The following is a 26,781-nucleotide window of genomic DNA, read 5'->3' as shown; positions in this document are numbered from 1 at the left end:
ATATCTGAAAGTAGAAAATTTCAAGGAAAAAGGGTTTTACACCAAGACGACCATAAATCTCATTGTGTTCACAACAGAAGGCTGACCAGAGGAGTTTATTAAATCCGTAAAGGATTTGATGTATATCAAACTGTTACATAAAGTCAATACTTTGCAGAGAAGCAGACAATAAATACTCAGCAAGAGGCAATATTTCTATCAGGGAGAAGGCAATCGCATAAAGATTAGGGGAGCAATTTCAATATTGCTCGTCTCTCTGCTGTAAGGAGACATGTCTTGTTTTCCAGAATGATCACAGGGGAAGGAGCGGGGGTGGGGCAGCAGCCTTCTTTACTTGGCTAATCTCACCATCAAGCCCGAACTAGATATTAGGCACCAAATGTTTGTGTTCCCTCCTACATTCATATGTTGGAGCCTTATCCTTCAGTGTGACTGGATTTGGAGATGGGACCTCAGAGGAGGTGAATTGGGTTAAATGAGGTCATAAGGGTGGGACTCTGATCGATAAGGTGATAGAGTTGGTGGTTTTGCCAGTAATCATGTATGAATGTGAGAGTTGGACCTTAAAGGAGGCTGAGCACTAAAGAACTGATGTGTTCAAGTTGCGGTGCTGGAGAGGACTCTTGAGAATCCCTTGGACTGCAAGGAGATCAAACCAGTCAATCCTAAAGGAAATCAACCCTGAATATTCATTGGAAGGACTGATGTTGAAGTTGAAGCTCCAATAATTTGGCCACCTGATATGAAGAGCTGACTCATTGGGAAAGACCCTGATGCTGGGATGGCACCTTGCTGGTGGAGAACAGAGACCCTGTCTCCCTTGTCTGCTCGTCAGGACAGATGGTCTTTAGAGGGGCAGGTAGTATACTGAGACTGTAGGTACTGTATTGTACATGCTAAAGTATGTTAAGAAGATAGATTGTACATGAAGTGTGCTTACCACCAAAAAAGTCCCTAAGCCCCCAAACCAGAGCATAAAACAGCAACAACAAATCACACAAAGAACACAAGCGCATTTTTGGAGAAGATGGATATGTTTAATGCCTTGATTGTGTTGATGGTATCACAGGTGCATTTATATACTCAAACTCATCAAAATATATATGTAAGATATGTGCAATTTTTTGCATCAGCTTCAGTTATATCTCAATAGGACTTCCCTGGTGGCTCAGACGGTAAAGAATCTGCCTGTATTGTAGGAGACCATGGAGAAGGGAATGGCAGTCCACTCCAGTATTCTTGCCTGGAGAAATCCATGGACAGAGGAGCCTGGCAGGCTATAGTCCATGGGGTCGAAAAGAGTTGGACATGACTGAACAACTGATACTTTCACTATATCTCAATAAAGCTTCAAAAATAAAAAATGAATGAAACTACAAGGGAGAAAGGACAGCTTTGCCCACAGTTGTAAGTACACGCAACAGTGCTTTCAAAGGGGAGTTCCTTGTGCCAGGAAACAGGAAGACATCTCTGAATTACACCAGCTAGTTAGGGTTTCGGGAGGCCATCTGTGCACACTAGGAGTTTTTGGATGCAAGTAACAGAAAAATCCAGCTGGTTAATGTCTTGGCTCGTGATAGGGTGAGTGTTCAGGGTTGTTTTGATGATGATGCGGCCAAGCCCCAGGTTCCCTTTTCGGTCCCCTCCTCCGTGATGGTTCCTTTTTCATAGATCCTTTTTCCTCCTCTCATGACCACCAAGATGCCTGCCAGTTTTGGAGGGCTGTTTGATCCCTGGTTCACGGTCCCTGGGGAGAAGGGTATTTTTGCCCTCCCAACCAGCAAACAAAATCTTCAGACTTCAGCTGGTTGGATCCATTTAGGTGAGAAATCTCCAAGAGGATGGAGCTCACAGCTTAGTGAGGCCTGGCACATGGCCCCAGGGGTGGAGGAAGTAGGAGCTGGGGGATGGAGTCAGCTTCCTCTGAAGCACCCAGGATGTGTGGGGGAGAGTAGATGCCTGCCTGAAAATCCTGAGTTGTTAACCAAGAGAAGGGAGGGTCGTGCTGGGAAGCTCCGAACAGCACATGCTCGAAACAGCAATGTCTCTTTGCAGAACTGTTAGTGGTGTGCCAAACCCAGAGACAGAGATGGAAAGAATGCGGATGAGGCTGTCAGACATCACCAGGTCCAACTTCCTGATTTTACAGATGGGAAAGCAAAGAGTCAGAGAGGCGGGTGAAAGAGCTTCCAGACTTCGCAACAAGATATGGCAGAGCTAGGGTCAAAACTCCTCCTAAGGCTCTTTTTCCCTACTCTAATGTACAGATGGGAGAGAGAGAGAGAGAAGAACAGGGTGGGTGCGTGTTCTCTGAGATTTCTGGCTTTTCCCTCTTTGGAGGGTAGGAACCCTTCAGCAGGGCTGCCCATGAGGCAAGGGAATGACAGGAAAAACAAAAGCCATGAAAAAAAACAAACAACACTCCAACTAGAAAATAGGCTAAATACACGAATAGACATTTCACTGAAGGAGATATACAGCTGGAAAATGAATCTAGGGTGTTCAATACCAACAACTGTTAGGGAAATGCCAATTAAAACCACCATGAACTATAACCACACACCTATCAGAATGGGTAAAGTAAAAAAAAAAAATAATAATAATGACAACACCAAATGCTGGTGAGGATGCTGAGAAACTGGATCATTTAGGCATTGCTGGCGAGAATATAAAATGGTGCAGCCACTATGAACAACGGTTTGGCAGCTTCTGTACCAGCTAGCAACTATGGTACAACCAGGCAACCATACCAACAGCCTAGATGTTTACCCAGAGATGCGAAAACTTATGTTCATGCAGAAGTCTGTACACAAATTTTCAAGCTGCTTTACTGGCAAGTAAAAAACTGGAGTCAGCCCAGATGTTTTTTGATGGTTAAATGGTTAAATAAACAGATATATCCATACCATGGGCTATTTTCATGGCTATACTCAGCCATGAAAAGGAATATACTGTTGATTCAGCTGGTTGAATATCCAGAGAATTGTGCCGAATGAAAAGAGCCAGTCCCCAAAGGTTACAGACTGTATGATTTCATTTCTGTAACATTTTTGAAAGTACTAAGTTACAGAGATGGAGAACAAATTAGCGGTTGCCAGTGATTAGGGATGGTGGGTGGAAGGTGATGAGGGTGATTTTAAACATACGGAAGGGTCAGTATCTTGAGTGTGGAGTTGCATACAAGGTGATACAGTGACCAATACTAACACCGTCACTACAAGAAGATAAGATTGTACAGAACTTAATTTTTGTTGTTCAATCACTAAGTCGTGTCCGACTCTGTGTGACCCCATGGACTGCAGCAGGCCAGGTTTCCTTGTCCTTCAGTATCTCCCTAGTTTGCTCAAACTCATGTCCATTGCGTTGGTGAATACACACACGATGAATACAAGGAAAACGGAGGGAATCGGAACAAGATCAGTGGATTGTATCAATGTCTGTTTCCGGGTGGTGATGTTACAGTAGAGTTTCAAACCGGGCAAAGTGGACAGGGCTTTCTCTGTGTTGCATCTTTTAGAATGTGATACATTCTTTTTCCTTAAAATTTTTGTTTATTTAGTTTTGGCTGCAGTAAGTCTTAGTTGAGGCTTTCAGGCTTAAGTTGCATGTGGGATCTTAGATCTCCAATCAGAGATGGCACCTATGCCCTCTTCATTGGAGGTGGATTCTTAACCACGGGAACACCAGCGAAGCCCCTCTGTGTTATTTCTTACAAGGGCATGTGATTCTACAATTATCTTAGCTGTTTTTTTAAGGAGCAGAAGACTTTGCAGTGGACATTTTCACCTTTTCTATTGCTAGGAATGGAGAAGGCAATGGCACCCCACTCCAGTACTCTTGCCTGGAAAATCCCATGGATGGAAGAGCCTGGTAGGCTGCAGTCCATGGGGTCGCTAAGAGTCGGACACGACTGAGTGACTTCCCTTTCACTTTTCTCTTTCATGCATTGGAGAAGGAAATGGCAACCTACTCCAGTGTTCTTGCCTGGAGAATTCCAGCGACGGGGGAGCCTGGTGGGCTGCCGTCTATGTGGTCGCACAGAGTCGGACATGACTGTAGTGACTTAGCAGCATCGCTAGGAATGTCTGGTCTTCCCCAAAGCTGCTAATACGTGGGCACACAGAGACAGGAAATCAGCTCCTGGTTGGGCTCTCAGAAAGGTCAGGGTGGCCTCTGATAATTGTCCCCCTGCTCCTCATGGCCAGAAGCAGGGGATGGTGTGTCATTAATGATGCATCATTAGGACACCTGTTGCCAATGATAAAGTCATTCTGGATGGCCCCTGTGCTGTCCAAAATAAACCGTGAACACATGGTTGAAGAAACACTTTCACAAAAGGGACTTGGGATGGAAAGTTGTTTTATTTTTCCAGAGTCCTTGGGAAAAAAGACCCTGACATAATCACTCCCCGGTCCAGGATAAATGACCACAAAAAGTGCTTCAAGAATGCAGCGTGTCTGATGGATTTTATTGATCAGCTCTTCCCTGGGTTTCCTCGGGAAATGCTCCGGCTCCCTCGTCTCGGCTCCAGAGACATCGACATGATTGTTTTCATTATAGGAGGGCCTTTCCTTGGAATGTGAAGTGGGGCGCGTTCCACTCTCACCTCGGGCTGGTATGGTGCCTGGGCTCTGATAGACGTTTCATTATTTCCAAACAAATATCAACTTCCATCAAATATTGGTTTTATATGAAACCAGAGTAATCACGAGTGCTTTTTGTCACTAGAGTAAAAGAACAACGAACAGCTCAGGGGTCATTAATTTCTTCCCAGAAAAGTGATCGTGTGTGTGTGTATGTCTGTGGGTGACTCAAAGAACAAGAGGAGAGAGGTAGACCAGAAGAGCCATCATCTTTTCATTCTGACCCTTGATGTTTCTGTTTTTCTCTCTCTCTAGGAGAGGTCACAGCCCTTGCTGAGTTTGTTCTCCTGTCTGGAGGGAACCAGAAATGCCAGGAAGTGTAGGGTGGGAGTGGAGTCTGGGAGGTGGTACAGTGGTGGATGGGGGTGGTCTGGAAGTCAGCTGCCCGGTGCCTGGGATCTAAACAGCTCTAAACAGACCTGCTCTATGTCCCCAGAACATACTTGCCCTTTCTGAATCTCCATTTCCTCTTGGGTATCAGGAAGCTAGGAGCCTAAATGGACTCTAGGGTCCTCTGGTGCTGGTGTTCTAAGGCATTTATGACAGCCTGTGGGATTTTTTCCATCTGTGGTTTTCTTTGCTGAAACTCACTAGGAGTCAGGAGTGGCCCAGGAAAGGTGTCCAGGATCACTGATGCTTCTCACCCCTGTTAGTCACCTTCTTATTGTATTTCTCCCACATCTTGATTTTTTCCCACCTTCTTTCAAACTACCTCTTCATATCGGACAACCCCAGCTCTGCCTTAGGCTTGAATACCTCCAGTGATGAGTGCTCCCCACCTTATCGGCAGCCCCTTATTGTTGGGAAATTTCATTCTTGGAGAATCTTATGCAGAACAGATGGTTTCCCATTACCCTTCATCCAGCTGTCTGTCTTCACATGGAGCAAAGCTCGTTTTTCTCACAAGTGACAGCTTTCATGTATTGAAGGACGGTGATCAAGACCCATTAGTCTGTCCATCTCCAGACTAAGTACTCCCAGATCCTGAATCATTTATGTGTTGAAGTTGTGAGAGTCTTTATCATGCTGGTTTGGTTCTTATAAATAAGTTATACAGCTGAAAAATGTCTCTTCTTACATATATAAGAACTGATCATAAAGGGAATGTAATATCACTATAGAAAATTTGTTGACTAGAAGATAAGAAAAAAGTCACCAAAGTTCTCATTTTTAAACTAATTATGATTCATACTTTGGTATATTCCTTTCTGGCTTTTTCTCTGTCTAATTTCTAAATCTGAATATTTTTTATCCCTTTCTCCACAGCACATTAGAGTTGTTTCCTACTTCCTCCTAGTCTTTATTTCTTTAAATTTATTTTTTAATTGGAGGAAAATTGCTTTACAATGTTGTGCTGGTTTCTGCCCTACAACAACGAGAATCAGCCATAATTATACATATATCACCTCCCTCTTCGGCCTCCCTCCTCTCCCCTTACAGCACCCCACTAGGTCATCTCAGAGTGCCAGGCTGGACTCCCTGTGTTATATAGCAACTTCTCATCAGCTATCTATTTTACACATGGTAGTGTATATATATATTTGTGTGTGTGTGTATATGCTATTTTCCCTTCTAATCTTTATAAGTGTCCCTTTGAAAGTATGTGGACTCTTCCATCTACTTATCTATTGTATGAATGGATTATAATTTATTTAACCAAACTCATACTGTTGGACATTTAGATTGTTTCTGTTTTTATGCATCTGTAATGAACGCCATGAAGGACATTTTTGGTTGAGGCTTCTTCAAGAAAAATGTCAGTGAGATGCATCATTGGGTCTGAAGGTTTGAATATTTATGCATTACTAGATATGGCCCCAGTGCTTTGTAGGAGAGTTACCAGGTGTCCACGGTCAGATCCAGCACCTGGACTGAGCTCTGGAGAGAGTGCTCTGAGTGGACTGGATAACATGGGGCAGCAGTGGATGGCCGGCTCCTTCATGCTGGACCCTGGGTGTCTGTCTACTGATGGAAACAGTGTCAGATAATTGGAAAGAATTTGAGCTTCAGAACCTGGCAGGACTGGACTGAGCCTTGGTCCTGTCATTGGCCTGCTGTGTGATCTTTGGGAATTTATGGAGACTTGATTTCCACATCTGTAAAATGGGAGCAATACTTACCATAATACCTGCACTTAGCATGGTCACCAATGGCCTGTGTACTAGTTTCTGCTCTAACAAATATCCACAAACTTGATGACTTTACACAACAGAAGTGTATTCTCTCACAATTCTGGAGGCCAGAATCTGGTGTCGTCAGTGTTAGAGTTTGGCCATTCTAAAAGATATGTAGTGATATCTCACTGATGTTTAATTTATATTTCCCTGATGACATAGTTTGTGGAGCCATCTTTTCATATGCTTATTTGCCATCTGTGTATCTTCTCTGGTGAGGTGTCTATTAAGGTTTTTGGCTCATATTTTAATTGGGCTGCTTATTACCCTATTGTTGAGTTTTGAGAGTTCTTTGTATATTTTAGATAACAGTCTTTTTTCAGATGTGTCTTTTGCAAATATTTTCTCCCAGTCTGTGGCTTGTCTTCTCATTCTCTTGACATTGTCTTTCACAGTTCACTATATTTTTTGATTTTATTAAATGAGTCATCAAAATAACTGAAAATAAGACTAGAGTCTCAACTATTGAAAGATAAAAAGAAAAGAAAAGATGAAGTGTGTGATAATTTTCTCATCTTTTACAGCAGAAGTAAGCACATGAAGGCCCACGGGCCGGTTTCTGCTTGTCACCTCTTCTCTCTCTCTCTCTTTTTTTACCACCTGGTTTTGTAAATAAAGTTCTATTGGAGTGCAGACATGCTCATGCATTTGCCTATTGCTGGCAGCTCCTTTCATGCTACCACAGAAGTGACTAATTGTGACAGAGACCATATGGTCTGCAAAGCCTAAAATATTTACTCTTCGACTCTTTATTTTAAAAAATGGTGACCATTGTCTTAGAGCAAGACCTCCAAGATGGAGGGATTAAATGTCACATAAAATTATAAAAACATCTGCTGGAGAGTTAGGACATATTTTGTGTACTTTGCAACTCACAAGAAAGAAAACTTTACTTGAAAGATGTAAAACAACTTATGCTGGAAATAATGGGCATCAAGAAAGCATTTTAAGCAACAAAAATGAGGATAAAATAAGACCCAGAAATATCTATAATTTAAATAAAATAAATGAGACAAGCCTACTCATTAAAATAAACAAGCTGAATGTTAAGTTGTATTCAAGAGATGGATTAAAAATAAAAACAGTGCAAAAATTAAGAGTTGAAGAAAGGGAGTTGTGGTTAAAATGACTAGACATTATCTTCCCCCAGAGACCTACTAAAATGATAGCAAGAGAAAAAAATCAGTATACTTAGTGATGTCAAAGTGAGCAAGTAAAAGTTCAGCCATGGATAGGAGACTTCAACAAATTCCTTTAAGACAGCAAAGACGTAACTGGCTATGCAGGGTAGAGAAAGTGCAGAGGAGAGTGAAGGTAGACAGAGACAGAGATTGAGAAGACTCTCCCTCCAGAACCCAGAGCGGCTTGGGATCCTGAAACCCTAGTAAATGCAGTGAGAGACCAGGCTGAAAGGAAGAAGTAACTGAACATCTACCCACCCAGTCACACCCCATGCTCCTTTTCCCTCCAGAAGCCCCAGCAGCCAGGTATCTGCCACCTTCTTTGGGAAACAGATCAGGGTCTTCTTTTAAATAAGCTGAAAGACCCCAGAGAAAAGGCTACCTGCTTTTTCTGTCCTTTGGGGACTTCCATTGTTTTGGCTACCTCCCTACCTGAGCATCAGAAAGCAGCACCTGTAAGTGAGAATCTGAGTAAGTGGGAAAGAGACCAGGTTCCTCCCAAGATGGCTCATTCACATGGCTGTGAGAAAAAGGCCTCAATTCCTTGCTGGCTGTTGGCAGGAGGTTTTAGTTCCTCATCTCGTGGACCTCTCTTCAGGGCTTGAAGAGCATGACACAGCAGCTGGCCTCTCCCAGACTGATGGATCAGAAAGAGAGAGAAAGAACAAGCACTAAGAGGAAAGCCTTTGCAACTTAGTCCTGGATTGTACACCATCATTTCCATTTTCTTCTATCATTAGAACAAGTCACTGAACCCACATTCATGGGGAGGAGAATTAGGCTTCACCTCTTGAAGGAAGGAGAACCAAAGTGTTTGGGAACACATTTTAAAACAACCACAGACTAGACATAATTCCCAATATTAAGAAAGATATGCATTACTTTCTACTACTACCTGTTTAAATGAATCTTCAAAATGTAAAAGGAAATTTTGTATGCAAATTTAGAACATCTACAAGAAACAGATAATGTTTCAAAATTATCGATAAAAATCCTAATTACAGTTATTATGTAACATTTAAGACAAACTAGGTATAAAAAACTGAAGACATCTGTATCCACCTCTGAGGTCAAAAGAATAAATGCTATAAGTAGAGGTGAAATTCTGTACTTACGACAAATAAATAAATAAATAAATAAAACAACCACAGACTCTAACTAAAAGAAGAGGTAAAAATCAATACATAACTAAAAATAATTTTAGAGAAAGCTGAGGTACTACAAAAGATAATAAAAGAATGTAATGGATATCCTCAGAGAGACTATTACATTCATTAAATAAATAACAAAATGGATGTTACGGAAACAAAATGAAAAGAACCAGATAGAGATCTTGGGGATTAAAAGTTGCTGATTTCTTTTTTGAATCACTTGTCCTTTTTTTTTGGAAAAATTTGCTTTTTAAAAAAAAAAATTGAGGTGAAATTTACATGATGCAAAACAAACCATTTAAAATATATAATTCTGTGGAATTTAGTACATTCACAGTGTTGTGCAACTATTCCCTCTGCCTAGTTCTAAACATTATCCTCATCCCCAAAGGAGATATATCCTCCCAAAGGAGACTCTGTATCCATAAGGCCTGGCAGGTGTTCCCCAGCCCCTCCCCAGCCTCTGGCAATCACCCATCTGCTTTCTGTCTCTATGGACTCGCCTATTTTGGACAGTTCATGTAAATGGAATCACGCAAAATGTGACTTTTTTTTTTTTTGTCTGACTTTTTTCACTTAGCATGATGTTTTCAATTGCTGATTTTTAAAAAAATTTCAAATTAGTAGGATTGGAGGCTAAATTAGAAGAGACGTCTAAGAAAGGAGATCATACAGAAAAAATGAGGGAAATACGAGTGAATAGCAGTGTTAGGAGATCAATCCAGTGGTCCAGGATCTAATATAAACTCCGGAATGAACAGAGAAAATGGAGAAGTTTATGAAAGAAATAATATAAGAAAATTCCTCAGAAATAGGGACTCAAATGTCTAAAGGAGCAGCATAATAAATCACAATAGGCCCACATTAACACAATCTATCGTGACATTTCAAATCACAGGGGGACAGAGAGAAGATATTAAAAGTTTCCAGAGGATGGGGGAAAAACAAAACCCAGCAAATCAAATGCCTGGAAATTAAAGAAAAACTCTCTCAAAGATAACTTCTGTGTCAAAAATAAATTAATGCTGACAATGAGGAATATCTAAACATAAGAATATATGAGAATGAAAACACTAGGCAATGATGCTTAGAAATACCTCTTGAAGGAAAATCTTACTCTTAAAACATTCATATAACCAAACAGTGTAACCAGTATGTTGAACAAGCAGGACTCCTACAATTCTCTTTTAATGAGAAAAACATCTTTATTTTTGAGCATCCCTTTCATCTGTTTGGTTGGGTTGTTCTTCTTCCCCTAACACCTAAAGGATACTTGAGTATACTCAATCCTTTTCTGATAACTCTCAGGTAGTTAAAATTGCATATAATCACTTTAGAGCACAAGCAAAGTCTTGAGTAATTCAAGGTGTTTCTGACACCGTCATTCCCACTCAACCCCAGCCCCTTTTGGTTTGGAGCTGAAGGAAAGGAGGAGAAGAAACGGGGCATATAAAACATGTACTGGCCAATACTGTCCTAAGATGGCTCACATGCTTTGTACTTGGAATATGGCTAAAGCAAATTGCCTTATGAGCACTTTCCTCGTTTCTTAAGAGATTCCTCTGCCGCGTCCTTGACTACAGCTCTTGTTGATCGCGCAGGTTCTCTTCGTCTGGTCCCGCTGGCCTCCCTCAGCTTCATCTGATGCCTCGCTGTGACCTTCTAAGTGCAATCATCCGTGCTTTCTCAGGGGCGGGTCAGACCTCAGTTCTCTGTGTCCCCAGCTGCAGAGAACCTCCAAACTCTGCTGTAACCCGCCCACCTACTCGGGTTCAGGAGGTTGCGTTGTCCATGCTGCTTCTTGGAGCCGGGTCTGACTTAAAACACGGCTTTCTCCAAATAAATACTGTCCGCAAATGGGTTCCAAACCTCTTTGCTCAATCCTACTGTATTCATATTGTGGTCCCTACCAGTTCTGGGGACGACAGAGGATGAGATGGCTGGATGGCATCACTGACTCGATGGACGTGAGTCTGAGTGAACTCCGGGAGTTGGTGATGGACAGGGAGGCCTGGCGTGCTGCGATTCATGGGGTCACAAAGAGTTGGACACGACTGAGTGACAGATCTGATCTGATCTGAACCAGTTCTGGAGCACTGTGTTTAAATGTTCTGCATCATGTTGCATCTCTGATCTCAATTTTGGTATATTTGGGGGGAATATATTGTTCACTCAGCCAAATTCTGCAATTTAGCAACATGTTACACCAGAAAGAATTACAATCGATGAATTAAAGAATTAAAACAAACAAATTAAGCATGCAATTTAAAAAGTCAGGAAAGATCAACTAAATTAATTCAAGGTTCAACAAAGTATTACTGAATGAGAAAACAAAATCAATAGAGCTGATAAATAAATTTAAGAAGTACTGTGTATGGAAGAGGGGGCTTTCCTGGTGGCTCAGGGGTAAACAATTCGCCTGCAATGCAGGAAACAAGGGTTCAATCCCTGGATCAGGAAGATCCCCTGGAGGAGGGCATGACAATCCACTCCAGTATTCTTGCCTGGAGAATCCCAGGGTCAGAGGAGCCTGGCAGGCTACAGTCCATAGGGTGGCAAAGAGTTAAACATGACTGAAGCGACTGAGAATTCATGTATAGGAGAACACACAATAAAATTGATACATCATTGGGAAATAACTCAAATACACTACATTGGAAACAAACGAGAGAAAATACTGCTGATCTAAAAGAAATTAAAAAAAAAGGTTTTGAAACTTTTTATTTTAATTTGGAGTATAGCAGCAGCAGCAGCAGCTGATGAACAATGTTGTGATAGTTTCAGGTGGACAGCAAAGGGACTCAGCCATACGTATACATGATCCATTCTCTCCCTAAACTCCCTTCCCATCCAGGCTGCCCCCTAACATTGAGCAAAGTTCCCTGTGGTCTACAGTAAGTACGTCCTTGTTGGTTATCCATTTTAAATATAGCAGTTGTACATGTCAATCCCAAACTCCCTAACTATCTCTTCCCCCGACATCCTTCCCCACTGGTAACCGTAAGTTCATCCTCTAAGTCTGCATGTCTATTTCTGTTTTGTAAATTCATTTGTATCATTTGTTTGAAGATTCTGCATTTGTATCATTTGTATCATTTCTTTGAAGATTCTGCATATAAGGGATACCATGGGATATTTCTCTTTCTCTGTCTGACTTACTTCACTTGGTATGGCAAGCATGAGGTCCATCCATGCTGTTGCAAAGGCATTATTTAATTCTTAAAAAAAATTTTTTTTGGCAAAAAATTCAGAGGAGCTAAATTTGTAAACATGGATGAAAAAACATATTTTCCAGGAACTATAAATGGTCAAGATTGATTTCATAAGAGACGGAAACCTAAATAGACTAAAGGCAATGGAAGAAATTGAGAATGTTATTAAAAAGCAACCTTTCCACAAAAGTGCAGATCCAGATGGTCTCAAAGGTAAGTTCTTTCAAATGTTCAAGTAACAGATGAACTTGATACTATTTAAACTCTTCCAGAACCGAGAGAAATAAGGATGGCTCCCAAATTCTTTTTATAAAGGTATCATAACATGGATACCAAAATTTGACAAAATTAGCACAAAACTAGAGAACTTCAGACCAATCTCACTTAACACAACCATGAAAAGATATCATTTCCACAGCCTATTAAAAGAACAAAATACCATGTTCAAGTGGGGTTCTTCCTACAATTCAAAGGTCTTTCCAAGTTATAAAATCATACATTAATGTATCAAAGGGAAAAGACAACAGAAGACCAACTCAATTAGATACTGAAAAGGAATTTTAACTGAATCCAACATTAACTCCTAATTTAAAACAAACAATAAACTAACTTCATATATGGGAGTGGGTGCACGTGTGTGTGCGAAGTCACTTCAGTCGTATCCGACTCTTTGTGACTCTATGCACTATAGCCCGCCAGCCTCCTCTGTCCATGGGATTCTCCAGGCAAGAATACTAGAGTGGGTTGCCATGCCCTCCTCCTGGAGATCTTCCCAACCCAGGGATCGAACCTGCGTCTCCTGCATTGCAGGCAGGTTCTTTACCGCCGAGCCATCAGGGAAGCTCACATATGAGTGTAGATGGTACACCTCTCCAGTGCCTTTCACTGCCCACTGGGGCAGCTGAGAGTTTGAGTTTTACTGACCCTCACCCTGCTCTAAGGGATATTCCTTAGCCCTAAATTGGTTAGTATAATTCCACCGCCGCAAGGAATAGTTAAGGATGGACAGTAACACAGCAAGTCATTTCCTGACCACAATGACTGCTTCAAATATGAATAAAGAGTCTTAGGACAGTGCAGTCAGAGTAAACCTCAGGACTTTTCATTTCTTCAAAGTTGAAGGAAGAGAAGTTGTCTTTTCTTCTGGATTTTATGGTTTGCAAGTGTCAGATCTTGAACTGGGTAATCATTTTTTTTTTCCCCCTCAAGAGGAAAACCAACCAGACAGCAAAGCCAGAATACAGAGGAGAGCATAGCTCAGAGACTTGCAGTGACGTTGGAGTCCTGATCAAATTGCACCTGAAGCTTATCTACCTTTGGGCTATTTTTCTTTTTTTTTGAAAAGTTCTCTTTATTGTTTGAGGCAGCTCGAGTGGGTTTTCTATGACTTGCAGCCAAAAATACTCTGATTCAGACTGATATTTTCTTACTATAATTTAAAAAGTTGACCTCAAATCAATCTAATGGTGAGAGACTAGCAGCATGCTCCTTAAACCCAGGGTATATAAATGAAAACAGCATCTGCAATAGCTGGCCTGGGGAAAATCCTGGATTTCTGGGCATATGAGGTCAAAGAGGGATGGATAAAGATGAGGCTGAAAAGGCCTGACAGCTCTGGGGACTCTGAGATGAAGAGCCCAGAGAAGACAGATGCTCTTTGCTGACTTGCTCAAAATCAGCTCCTGGGTCAGGGGGCTCTAGCTACTTTCCCTGAGGCCTGTGGTTCTCATCTTAGGGTGATCTTTCCTTCCAGAGGACATTTGGCAGTGTTTGAAGACATCCCTGGTTGTCACCTTCAGCTGGGAGGTGTTATTGGCATCAAGTGGGTGGAGGTCAGAGATGCTCCCAAACATCTAACAAAAATACAGGGACCCTCCCCAGCCCCAATCTCCACCCCGACTCCCAATAAGGAATTATCCAGCTGAAGATGTCCCTAGTAAGAATTCATGCGTGCTAAGTCACTTCAGTTGTGTCCAACTCTGTGCAACCCCAAGGAGCCTGCCAGGCTCCTCTGTCCATGGGATTCTCCAGGCAAGAATACTGAAGTGGGTTGCCATGCCCTCCTCCAGGGGATCTTCCTGACTCAGGGACTGAACTCTCGTCTCTTACGTCTCCTGCACCGGCAAGTGGATTCTTTATCACTAGCACCACGTGGGAAGCCCTCTAGTGAGAATGGATACATGTATATGTGTGTCTGAGTCCCTTCATTAAATGACTATAACCCCAATACAAAATAAAAAGTTTTAAGAAAAGTTGTTCCTAGGGCCAAGGTTGAGAAACCCTGCCTTTACGCTCTCAGTTTTGCTGGTTTATGTCTGCACTTCCTCCCTTGGCTGTGTGGGCAACCTCGCAGTGTGGCTAACGTGCTCTCACAGCACACGCCATTGAGGTTAGACGAAAGACAAGGGTACTGAAAAGCAGGAGCCAAATGTCATTATTCACAAATGATACTACTCTGTACCTGCAGATTCTAAGCCAGCCCACTGAAAAACTGTTAGAAACAACAGGAGAATTCAGTCAAGTGGTGGATTCCAACATAAATATTCAAGACCCACCATTTTGCTCTATACTCAAAATATCCCCTGAAAAGTACTATAAAAAAATCTAAAAGAGTACAAAACATTTGACTACATAGTTACTCTGAGCTGATCAGTATCCTTGCTCAGACAGTAAAGAATCTGCTTGCAGTGTGGGAGACCTGGGTTTGATCCCTGGGTTGGGAAGAACCCCTGGAAGAGGACATGGCAACCCACTCCAGTATTCTTGCCTGGAGAATCCCCATGGACAGAGGAGCCTAGAGGGCTACAGTCCATGGGGTCGCAAGAGTCAGACACGACTTAGCAACTGAACAACAACAGCAAAGAAGACTACTAATGTCTACTGAGAGACATATAGAAAGTCACTTCAGATCAGAAGCAAGTTCTTGTTGTTGGGTATATTCAACATCGCAAGGGAGCATGATCTCAAAATGAACTGATAATGAAATTCCAAATAAAATTTTGTAGGATTAAAAAAAAATACAGTGAAATAAAACCAAAGTGTATCTGGGGGAAAAACAACCCTGCAAAAATAACTGGGAAAATCCTGAGAAAAAAGACTGCTGACATGGGGCCAGCTTGATTAAATACAAAAACATCTGAAGCTCAGCGATTAAAGCAGCTTGATACTGGAGGAGTAGGCAGGTGGATGAAACAACAGAGAAACCAGAAATAGACTCAAGGACACCAGGGACTTTGGTTTATGGGAAAGGTAGGATTTCATGGGACAAATCTCTGGGGTAATAGAAAACCTTCTCAACCCTTCGATCTGTGATTTAGACTCCCAACAAAGGGTTCATTTTCAGAATACAGAAATAACTCGTTCAAATCAATAAGAAAAATGAAAACGAACAAAATGGACAGAATACTTGAACAGCCGTAGGATGAAAGAAGCTGTCCCAATGGCCTAAAAGCTTTTGGAAAAGTAGTTCAATCTTGTTAGTTAGGGAACTGCAGATTAAAATCCCAGTGAGATGCCACTGCACACGCATCAGCAAGGCTGAAATTTAAGAGATAGCACAAAGAGTCGGTGAAGACACAGAGCAACCAAAACTCTTACACTGTGGTGAGACTGTCCATTCATGTAGCTACTCTGCAAAGCTACTTTCTAAGCCTTCTGGAAAACTAAATTTAAACGGAGTCCACATACCTTGACAGAGAAATTTCCCTCCTCAATATATAACCACCTGAACCACTCAAATGTCCATCAATAGTAGAAAGGACCATTTTTTGTGAGGCTCAGACAATGGAGTATATAGTGGTGGAAATGAATGAACTCTAACCACATGTAATAAAAGTAATGTTGAAAAAGAGAATGGTTCTGAATGATTGCATTTATAGAACGTGAAAGCATAGGCAGAATTAATCTATGATGACAGATGTTGGGTTACCTTTGGGGAAAAGGAGGGTGTGACGGGGCAGAAGCATGAAGGGTTGCTGACAATGTTCTATTCCTGATGAGGCTGTGTTTCCTTAGCAAAAATTCAGGGTATATTTGGGCATGAAGGGGAGGGAAAAGTTTTCCTTGAGCCTCTTAGGGTGCTTGGCTGATCTGAAAATTAAACTGACAGGGACAGATTAAGAGAAGAAAAGCATGCAAAGTTATTGAATGTAAGTTTTACCTGACATGAGAGGCTTCAGGAGGAAATGAAGACTTAAAAAATAGAACTGAGTATTTTAGGCTGAGTTTGATGAAGACTGGGCAATTGGGGAGGCTACTAAAGGGTAAGGCGTATGAGGTTAGGGAACTAGGGGCAACGTAGCAAGGTCGGTCTGTTAGGATTCTTCTTGGCATCTCTTTGTAAGGACAAAGATGTTCCTTTCCTCCAGGTATGGGGAGAGCACCTCTCACGTGAAGGCTTTACGATTTGTTTCAGAGAAGGAGGAGGAGGGGTGGAGAAGGTCAGAGTGACCTTCCAGCTTCTGTCATTTTTCTCAAAATCCTTCAGCTTAAAATATCCCATATGTCAAGGTGCTGCATTTGGTGGCGAGCGTGTCCGGAACACCACCAGGCGCTTTTCTGTCCGTATGCCATGCATCAATAAAAAGGTTAAAAAAGAAGTACAGAAATGTAAAGCTTATTTGAAACAGCTAATGAAGACTCCGTGCTGTGTTGAAGGCCATTCAGCAGCATGTCTGTGACTCGTGGCTTCCCTGTGATACACAGAGTGAATACTGCTGACCTCAGATGGTTTTTATGAGAATTAAATGAGACAATGGATACGGAAGAGTTTTGTAATCTGTAAAGGGCACTGTAGTGATTTTTATCATTATCGTGTGTTCCCACTGCCGAGAAGGGCACACACAGAGTTATGACTATCAGCGCTTTCTGGGCCTGAAGCCCTCTTGTTCAGTTCTTTTATGGAGAATTCTCCCTTTATCATTTAAATCTGCCCCAGCTTTCCTCTCTTCAGCGCCTTGCCACCCCACTCCCAAGATTAATTCTTCCCCTTGGACAATGGAAGATGGATGACCTTCGTGTTCCTTCAGCTGATTAAAATCTTTTCCTCTCGGTTGAGAGTCCATTCATGTGAAATTGTGTTTCTGAGCGCTGGCCTCAGAATCCAGCCCCATGCACTGGAATCGCAGCCTTGTGATGGCCGAGCTTTCCTCTTCCTTCCTGGCAGCATTTCACAGGCCTCGAAGATGCCTGGTCCACAGCTGCATCTCTGGGCTCAGGTGGAGGATGGCCAGCCGAGGGGAACTGGCTGTGGATGTAGCTGCATCTGTGTATATGTGAATATTAACATGCAATCATCATAACCATGAGAGCTGCCATTCATCCCGTGCATGGCCACTGGGTCCTTCCTACACCGCCTGTGGGTACACAATCCTCATTTTACAGCTGTGGAGATTGAGGTTTAGAGGCAAAGAGTGACTGAAGCAAAGTCATGGAGTACCAAGTCACAGAGGAGACTTCAACCTAGGCTTGTTTGACTCCAGAGCCCAGGCTGGTTCATCTATTCGACAACAACTTATGAAGTCCCTGCCATGTGCCAGGCGCTTGGTTATGTGAGTGAGAAAGCGTCCTGCTGCCAGGAGCATACATTCTGTTGGAGGAGATAGACAACTGATAAACATAATGAATCAATCCATCATGCAGTCTGTTAGCAGGACAGATGCTCTGGGAAGAATGAGTTGAGTTGAGTAAAGGGGATCAGAAGTGCCTGGAGGTTGTGAAAGGGAGTGTCTTGGCTTGCAGTTGAAGAGATGGTGGTCAGGAGACACTTCTTTGAGAACATAACATTTGGACAAAGTGTTAAAGAAGGCGAAGGAATCAGCCATGTGGCTACCTGGAGAGACAGTGAGTCAGGCTGAAGGAGAACCCAGTACTCAGATCCTACTGTGGAGAAGCTTGCCATGTCTTGGGAGACAGAAAGGAGGCCAGAGTCAGTGAGGAATCAGTGGTAGTAGGCGAGGTGAGCCTGTGACTGAGGGCCAGGTGATGCAGAGCCTTGCAGATCATTGCCAAGACCTTGGCCTTCACTCTGAGCAAAATAGGGACCTAGTGGGCTTGGGGCAGAAGAACATCTCTGTCTGACTTGAGTTTGGAGTGCCAAGTTACTCCCAAATGTTACAGGAAAGTCTTCCCCTTTCACAGCCCAAGAGTGGGTTCTTGTCTAACACTCAAAAATGAATTGTCTGAGGAGACTCACATGTTGACAAAGCAAGAGACTTTATTGGGAAGGGGCGCCTGGGCAGAGAGCAGTGAGGTAAGGGAACCCATCACATGTGGCTGGGACTCGAATCTGCCCAAGCAAACCTGGCTGCGATGCAGGCATTACTGGGATGCTTGTTATTAGCAGATGCCGGGCCTACCGCAGAATCCCACATCCCTGTGACCACGGCCAAGGTCCTGGACACCCCTCTTCCTGTCCTCAGCTTGCGCTGTGCTAAGTTGCTTCAGTTGTGTCTTTTTGTGACTCCATGGACTGTAGCCCACAAGGCTCCTCTGTCCATGGATTCTCCAGGCAAGAATACTGGAGTGGGTTGCCAGATCCCCCTCCTCCAGGGGATCTTCCTGACCCAGGAATTGAACCTATGTCTCTTATGTCTACCTTCATTGGCAGGCGGGTTCTTTACCACTGGTGCCACCTGGGAAGCCTCGGCCTTGGCTTGTTCTCCCTCTAATCCTATTTCTTTTCGGCTGCCAGTGTTGGCTTGGGGACCTACTTTGTTCTGGCCTCTCCTCCCTGAGTTCTTACCCCTCTGGTAGCACCTTGTGCTGTGAGCTTGATTGTCCCTTGATCCAACTGCAATTGAACCAAGGAGAAACATGCTTCCTCTCCCACCCCCACGCCTGGGAGGAGTTGAGCCAGACAGACCCAGTAGCTCACAGGCAGATGTTTGGGTTGGAGGGTCCAGTCCACAAAGGCCTAGCGGTCAGCCAGCCTGACCCTGGTGATAGTAACGAGGACGCTGAACTGGGCCAGCAGGACTCAGAGACAGCTGGTGTCTGACTCTCTCTGGTAGGGAGAAAGGCAGGAAGTCAAGGGGGATGTTCAGAACGGCTGGGGCGGGGGTGGGGGTGAAAGCAGAAGGCACTGGAGGGGAGTCACAGATTGTAACTGACCGAATCTGGAGGAGAAGCAGATCCAGAATGGCATCTCCACGAGGTGGCCTGAAGGGTCCTCTGTGGCTGGGGAATCCCTGGGACACGGGGAGGTACTCACTGGAAGGGGCAAAAATGACCAAATCCACAAAGCCTGTGGATTCTGATCACAGGGCTGCCGGCCAGGGCCTCCCGTCCTCGCTCAGATGGGCTGATGTTTTTTCATTTTAGTTGGGCACATAAGTAAAGGCAATGAAATCTGTATTCTTGTGAAAGGAGATGGAAGGGACTGGGGTGGGGGAGGGGCGAGTCATCACTGCCAACACTGCCCACTTCTGGCTCGTGGTAGGGAAGTGTTTATATCTGTGCCCCCTCTGCCCCAAGACAAGAAACGGGTTTCACAGAATTGTCTACAGTCTCACCCAGGCCCCATGGGGCCAGAGTAGGGAGAAGGCTGGGAAGAACAGAATTCTGTCCACAGCCAGGATGGGGGCAAAATTGTGCCCAAGGTCAGAGGTCAGTCCAAGGTCAGGATGGGAACAGTCTGAGCTCAGTGCACAGGGGGCCAAGGTTGAGTCTCCCTCTGTGACCAGGTCTGGGCTCTGTCGGATCTGGATAGGTCTCCTTTGTTTCCAGGGCACATTTGCCATTTGCCGCGTGTCGCTAGAGGCTGGCTGGTGATCGGCCACCCTCCTGTGTGCTTTGCTTTCCTGGTTCACCTCTGAGCAAACCAAACACACAGTGACTTGACAGCAAGTGCCCCACCCCTAACCCCAGGCCCGGCTGTAGTAGGCCGCTGCCTCCCAGAGCAAAGCTGATCTCCAACAGGAAACTGGAGTCCTTCCCAGCTTCTGGGTCCTTCCCAGACCTGACTGGCCCCTCTCCTCCTCTGTAAGGCCCACACTGTGTCCCACACTTTCCTAGGTGAGCTCTCCAGATCTTTAGGACAGACACTCCAGAGGAGAGGGTAAGAACTATACCTATTTTATGGGCAAGGAAAACTGAGGCCCAGTTCTTGTCTGCATCAGGAATCTGTGTATTCCTTCATTTCAGATTGTTTCTACTCTCTTTTGCTATGGATTTAGAACACGTTTTTTTCTTTTTCACCTGAGTGGTCCGAGGCAGGACCCCTGATGCAGGGGCGGGGTGATGAGACACAGTCTCATCTCTAGTCAGCCTGGACCAGCCTGGGAGTCCTTTCCTTAAGCGTATTCCAAATTGGGGGAAAAAATGGTCAAAGCAGATTTCTTCGGTGTGCGCGAGAGGGGGCCGAGGTGCGGGCAGGTTTTCTTAACCTGTAGAGGGGCTGCGATATCCCGTGGTGGTGGAAGCAGCCTCCTTGCGCGGTGGTTCTAGCGTCATCACAGGCTCTCAGGGTGTTAGTGGGGCGGGAGGAGTGACGTTCACGGGCAACCCCTGGGTTTTCGGTACCCACCTCTGAAGAGTGAACCGGGGGTGGGGGTGGTCTGCATGCGCTCCCCTCCCTCCTAGCTCTCCTGCCTCCACCTCGCTCCAGTGGCTGGGGAAGGGGCCGAGGGCCGCTCACTCCCTGTCCCGGGGTGGATGTAGGAAGGCAATTAGACTCTTTTTGCCGCTGAAGTCAGACTGTGCAAGGGTCTCGAGAACTTCTCATCGCTGCCTCCTCCCTCAACATAGCCTCCTTCGGTCTCCAAGTCTCCGGGCCCCTCTCCTTTCTGAAGCCCTGCGAACCGCCTTTCCCGTGGCTGGCAGGAGGGAGGAGGCAGCCGGGTCCTCCGCGTCGTGCGGAACAAAGAGGCCCACTGTTACTCCCTTTCCACCCAGCGCCTGTCAGACCTGACAAACGAGCGTGGGCACCCTGGGTGACAGAGATGGATGGGGATCCCCGCGCTCGCGCCCCGCACACACTGCCCGTCTGTGTATCCTTCCCCTTGGGATCAGCCTAATCAGATGGCCGTTTATGGAGCCATTACTCAGTCATTTGGTTGTTCTCGGGGTAGGCAGGAATGTGAAGTTTCACAAAGAATATAATTAGGACCCCTTTCTGGCGTCTGCTGGAGTGGGCCACGTGGCGATGCTGAGGACAAACCCACTGGCTCCAATCAGATTGGAGGCCCACCTGGTCCTTCCCCGGGCTGGGCGTGCGCAGACTTCATCCCCTGTCAGCCCCACTAGGGTGAGACCTGAACAGCCAGACTTCAGCTGTGGTCCAGTGGGTTTTCTGAGCTGCAGGACTCTGGCCACAGAGAAAGACAACCTGGATCCCCTGTGGAACACTTCCAGCTATTGTTTGAGACTGGGGATCCGAGTGGGGCACAGCACGTGGGATGGAGGCAATTCCCTGGGAAGAGATTCTCTTATGCTTCGGCAGCAATATATTCTCTGTCCCGGGGCCTGTTATTGTACAATAAAATAGGAAGCCTGGGAATCAATACAGAAATGTAAAAAAAAAAAAGTTCTGAATCATTTTCATAACCAGCAAATGTGATTTTCAGCTGAGAAACGTTTTCTTTTCTATTCTGAAATGGTGGGAGGGGTTTTCAAGCCTGGTCTCTGGGACTAAAGCTCTTTGCTGCTTATAGGAAAATATTACCCAGAGGAGAGGCTGCAACAGACTGGGCTGTGATGAGCTGAACTTGGCTATAATAATAATGGGGTATGTTACTGCCTACTTTGCAAGCATCTTTTGGATGACTATTTCCCAGGTGGCGCTAGTGGTAAAGGACCCATCTGCCAGTGCAGGAGACTTAAGAGATGTGGGTTCGATCTCTGGGTCGGGAAGATCCCCTGGAGAAGGAAGTGGCAACCGACTCCAGTATTCTTGCCTGGAGAATCCCATGGACAGAGGAACCTGGTGGGCTGTGGTCCATAGGATTGCAAAGAGCTGGACCTGATTGAATGGACTTAGCCCGGATTGGGTGCCAGCTCTGTGCTAGGCACTTTTGTGTTGAATAAGTTATATGTTTGAACAAATCCTTAGGGTTCATCCGCTCTAGACCCATCAACATGTAGAAATTCCCCTCTACACTTCTCCCAACAGATGAGCCTAGAAGTTTTCCTTGAATACTTGCAGTGAGAGCAACTCACTAATTCCAAAAGCCTATGCCATTTTCTTTTAATAGGTGTATTTTAAAATGCTTTTGACTTGTGGTCATGGTGTGGGAGTCAGCACACACTAGAACCTTCCTGCTCCACATTCTAAACACATGCAGAGAGTTAAATATAAATGCTATGTAGGTACAAAGGGAATTTTGTCTTATTTTTTATAAGACTAGGCATATTAAAAACACTATAATAAATTCCAAAAGCTAGAAATCAAATAGAGATACCAGTGTGTAGGGGCTGGAACTCTGACACCCTCAGTGCACTGAGACTGGAATAGCCTGTGGGCCAGGAATCCACACACACACACACTCACACACACACACCAAAAGCAAGACAAAACAGGAAAACGGAACATATAGTGATGGAAAAAAAAAAAGAAAACTAATAGAAATTTACCCTGAGATGCCCAGATATTAGACTTAACAGACAGAATCTTTAAAGCAGCTATATAAATATGTTCAAAAGACTAAAGGAAAATGCAGTCTTAGTGAGTCAACAAATAGAGAATTTCAGCAGAGAAAAGGGAATTAAAAAGAAATGAAAGTTCTAGAAATGACAGTAGTTGAAATAGAAAATTCACTGGATGGGCTTAATAGCAGCCTAGAGGTGATAGGAGTACAAATATGTGAATTTGAAGACATCAGCGGAAATGATCCAGCTGGAGACATCAGACAGGAAAATGATTGAAGGAAAATGAACAGAGCCTCAGAAGGGCATGGGACAGTAGCAGATGGTCTAACGTACGTGTAACAGACATTCTAAAGCGAGACTGTAATGAAAATTGGTCAGGAATAAGATAAAGAAGGCTAAGCACTGAAGAACTGATGCTTATGAACTTTGGTGCTGGAGAAGATTCTTGAGAGTCCATTGGATAGCAAGAAGATCAAACCAGTCAATCCTAATAGAAATCAACCCTGAATATTTATTGGAAGGACTGATGCTGAAGCTGAAACTCCAATAAATTTGGCCACCTGATGAGAAGAGCCCATTCACTGGAAAAGATCCTGATGCTGGAAAAGATTGAGGGCAGGAGGAGAAGGGGGCGACAGAGGATGAGACGGTTGGATGGCATCACTGACTCAGTGGATATGAGTTTGAGCAAACTCCGGGAGATAGTGAAGGACAGGGAAGTCTGGCGTGCTACAGTTCATGGGGTCACAGTCAGGACATGACTGAGCAACTGAACAAAAACAAAATATTTGAAGAAATAAGTAGCTGAAATTTTCCCAAACTGATTTTAAAAAGAAGAGAAAAGCATAGACTTACAGTATCAACAAGTTTAGAGACTCCTAAGAAAAATAAATTCACACTTCGCTATGTCATAGTCAGACCACTCAAAGCTAAATATAGAGAAAATCTTGAAAGGAGCCAGAGGGGGGAAAAAGACACATTCCATATAAGGTAACAATAATTAGAACTGCCATGGACTTCTCAGAAAGAGTGGGGGCCAAAAGACAAAGGAATGATATCATTAAAATGATTAAAGAAAAAACCCAACCTGTCAGCCCAGGCAGTTTTACTCTCTATACTCAGTGAAACATCCTTTAAAAATGAGGATGACATGGAGTCACTTTTAGACAAATGAAAGCTGAGAAAAGGTTTTGTCGGCAGATAATCTGTACAGAAGATCTTCTAAAAGGGTGTTCTCCAGGCAGAAAAGAAAGGATGGGAAGTTACCTGGTGGAAACTTGCATCAGCACCAGGAGGGAAGGAGCACAGCTAATGTTTTACTCTCGTGAATTTAAGAAAAGACAACTGACTGTTTAAAACCAAATGATAACATTTTAAGCGTCGTTCAAAACATATGTAAAAAGTTAATGATATGACAACAAAAACAGAGAGAAGGGAGGGTGTTAATACACTTATTACAGTTGCGAAGTGGGAAACAGAAAAGGGGGGGCGTGTGAAGGATCATGTAGGAGGTGGAAAGTGGTTCCGAACTGACTAAGGATGCTTACGGTGAGCCCTAGACATTCTCCTTTTTTAAAAAAAGCTTTTTATTTTGTATTGGGGTGGCTCAGTGGTAAGGAATTCGCTTGCTGATGCAGGAGACTCGGGTTCAATCCTTGGGTCAGGAAGTAGGAAATGGCAGCCCACTCTAGTATTCTTGCCTGGAGAATCCCATGTATAGAGGAGCCTGGTGGGCTACAGTCCACGGGGTCACAGAGTGTTGAAAATGACTGAAGGACTAACACTTTTGCTGGGCCCATGAGACTCAACACTTGGCCACCTCCTATATGTTCATGGGGTGCCCTCTGTGCTGGTGTCTGGATTCCCAAGTTTCTCATTTCCAGGCCAGAGGGGGCAGTTTTCCAGAGGGGAGGAGTGCTGTTCAACCCCAGGCCCTGGGAGGGTGCTTTATTGCCAAGAGGGCACCAGAGACCTGGCTCTTGGCCCCAGGTCTGCCACAGTCCAGCTATGTGACCTAGGGGAGCCAATTCTCACCTCTGCTCGAGGTTTCATCCCATCTGTGCAGCAAGGGGCTGGGTATATCACACCCTGGCCTGGGGCGAGCAAACATTTTCAGTATGGGCCAGAGAGCCAATCGTTTTTGCTTTTGCAGGCCATGCAGCTACTCAACTCTGCCTTTGTGGTGGGAAAGCGGCTGTACACAGCATGTAAACAAAGGATGAGGCTGTGTCCTAATAAAACCTGACTTACACAAACAGGAGACAGGTTGGATTTTGCCTGTGTTAACTCAAGTTCCTGTGCCCAGCGCATGATAAAGCCAAACAGAAACAATGGAGTTTGGAGCAGAGAAATGTTTATTGCAGGGTTCTGCAAGATGAGAAGGTGCCTCTTGCCCTAAAAGGGCTCGAGCTCCCCCAGGCATTTCCACAAAGCACTTTTAAAAGCCAATTGAGGGGGTGGGGGTCATAGGATCTGTGATGAGTTTGTGCACAATTCTCTGACTGGTTGAGAGGAGGCCACAGGGTGGTGTCACAGGGGTGAACATCCTCCAGGAGGCCTGGGGCTATGTGCTGTGCTTGTGGTCATCAAGTCCTTAACATCTTCCTTTTGTTGGAGACGGGGAGATTTTTCACACCTGCAAAACAACTCGGGAAATGTGCATCAAATACTATTAGCTCGATACTTCAGAGAGGGGCTGGAGCACAGGAAATGGGGGAGGGCTTGTCCCAAGAAGGCCCCATAGAGTCTTGCTGGATTACACGTGGACCCTACTTTGTGGTCCTTTGCCTGAGAAGATCTCAGATTTCTGGTGCTAGAGAGATGGAGGTAGCTCATAGTCTGGGGGTTGGGGTGGAGGGGGGAGATGTGTGGAAATGTTGAAGAAACCAGTACTTGAGAAACCAAGCACCACATTTGGAGAGTTGGAGAACTCAGGTTTATTATGCCGGCGGGCCCAGAGGAGTCAATACTCCGAGCTCTGAGCCCCGAACAAAGTTATGGAGTTTTTACAGGCAGACTATAGTGGGCAACACTAGCTGTTAATAGGCTCGTTTAAACTAAGGGGTTTCGCACACGCGGGAACAGCAGTCAAGATGGGGAAGGGGGCTGCCTGACCTTTACACAGACAGGCATGATTAAGCAGGTTTGCAGGGGCTGGGCAATTGCAAAGAGCAGGACAAGGGTGAGCGAGATAAGCTCCAGCTCCTAGTATTGTAAGTCCCCGCTTTCTGAGACTACGTGACCTACCTGATCCAGACTTTGCAAGGAGCAAGCTGAGTTACAGAGGCAGAAGGAGCAGGAGGTTATGGAAATTTTTAACTTTTCCTCTTTAGGAATGCCAAATTAACAGTACGATTAATAGAAAAGAAGAAATGGTTTAGAGGAGAGTACAGGCACGTGTGACTCAGGGAGGCCCTGGGGGGCTTCAGTGGTTAGGCTGAGTGTCAGTGGCTGACGCCTGAGAGGGTTTGGCAGATGAAGGGCAGCGTACTCCCGGTGGGTGGAACAACATGTGCGAACACCCAGAGGCACGGTGTCCCCACAAAAGCTGTGGAATTTGATAGCTGAAGCAGGAGGCACCAGTGAAATCGAGGAGGACCTTAATTGCTGTGCTAAGGAGCTTGGACTTTTCAGCAACTAATTCACAGTTATTTAACTCCTCTTCAATGACTAACATTTTTCTTGGAAAGCTTCCACCCTATAACTACTAATCTCAGTAAGGGGTATTGGATATGCAATTTCTTCTAATTATGTGAAAATACTGGTTGTTTCTCCTCTGTGAGTGCTGAAACCCTGGGGTGGGGGTGGCAGTGATGGACGCCCAGGATAGGCAAAGG

Source organism: Bos mutus, chromosome 19 (assembly GCF_027580195.1).
Source record: "Bos mutus isolate GX-2022 chromosome 19, NWIPB_WYAK_1.1, whole genome shotgun sequence".
Classification (NCBI taxonomy): Eukaryota; Metazoa; Chordata; class Mammalia; order Artiodactyla; family Bovidae; genus Bos; species Bos mutus.
Note: the sequence above shows the minus strand (reverse complement) of the source record.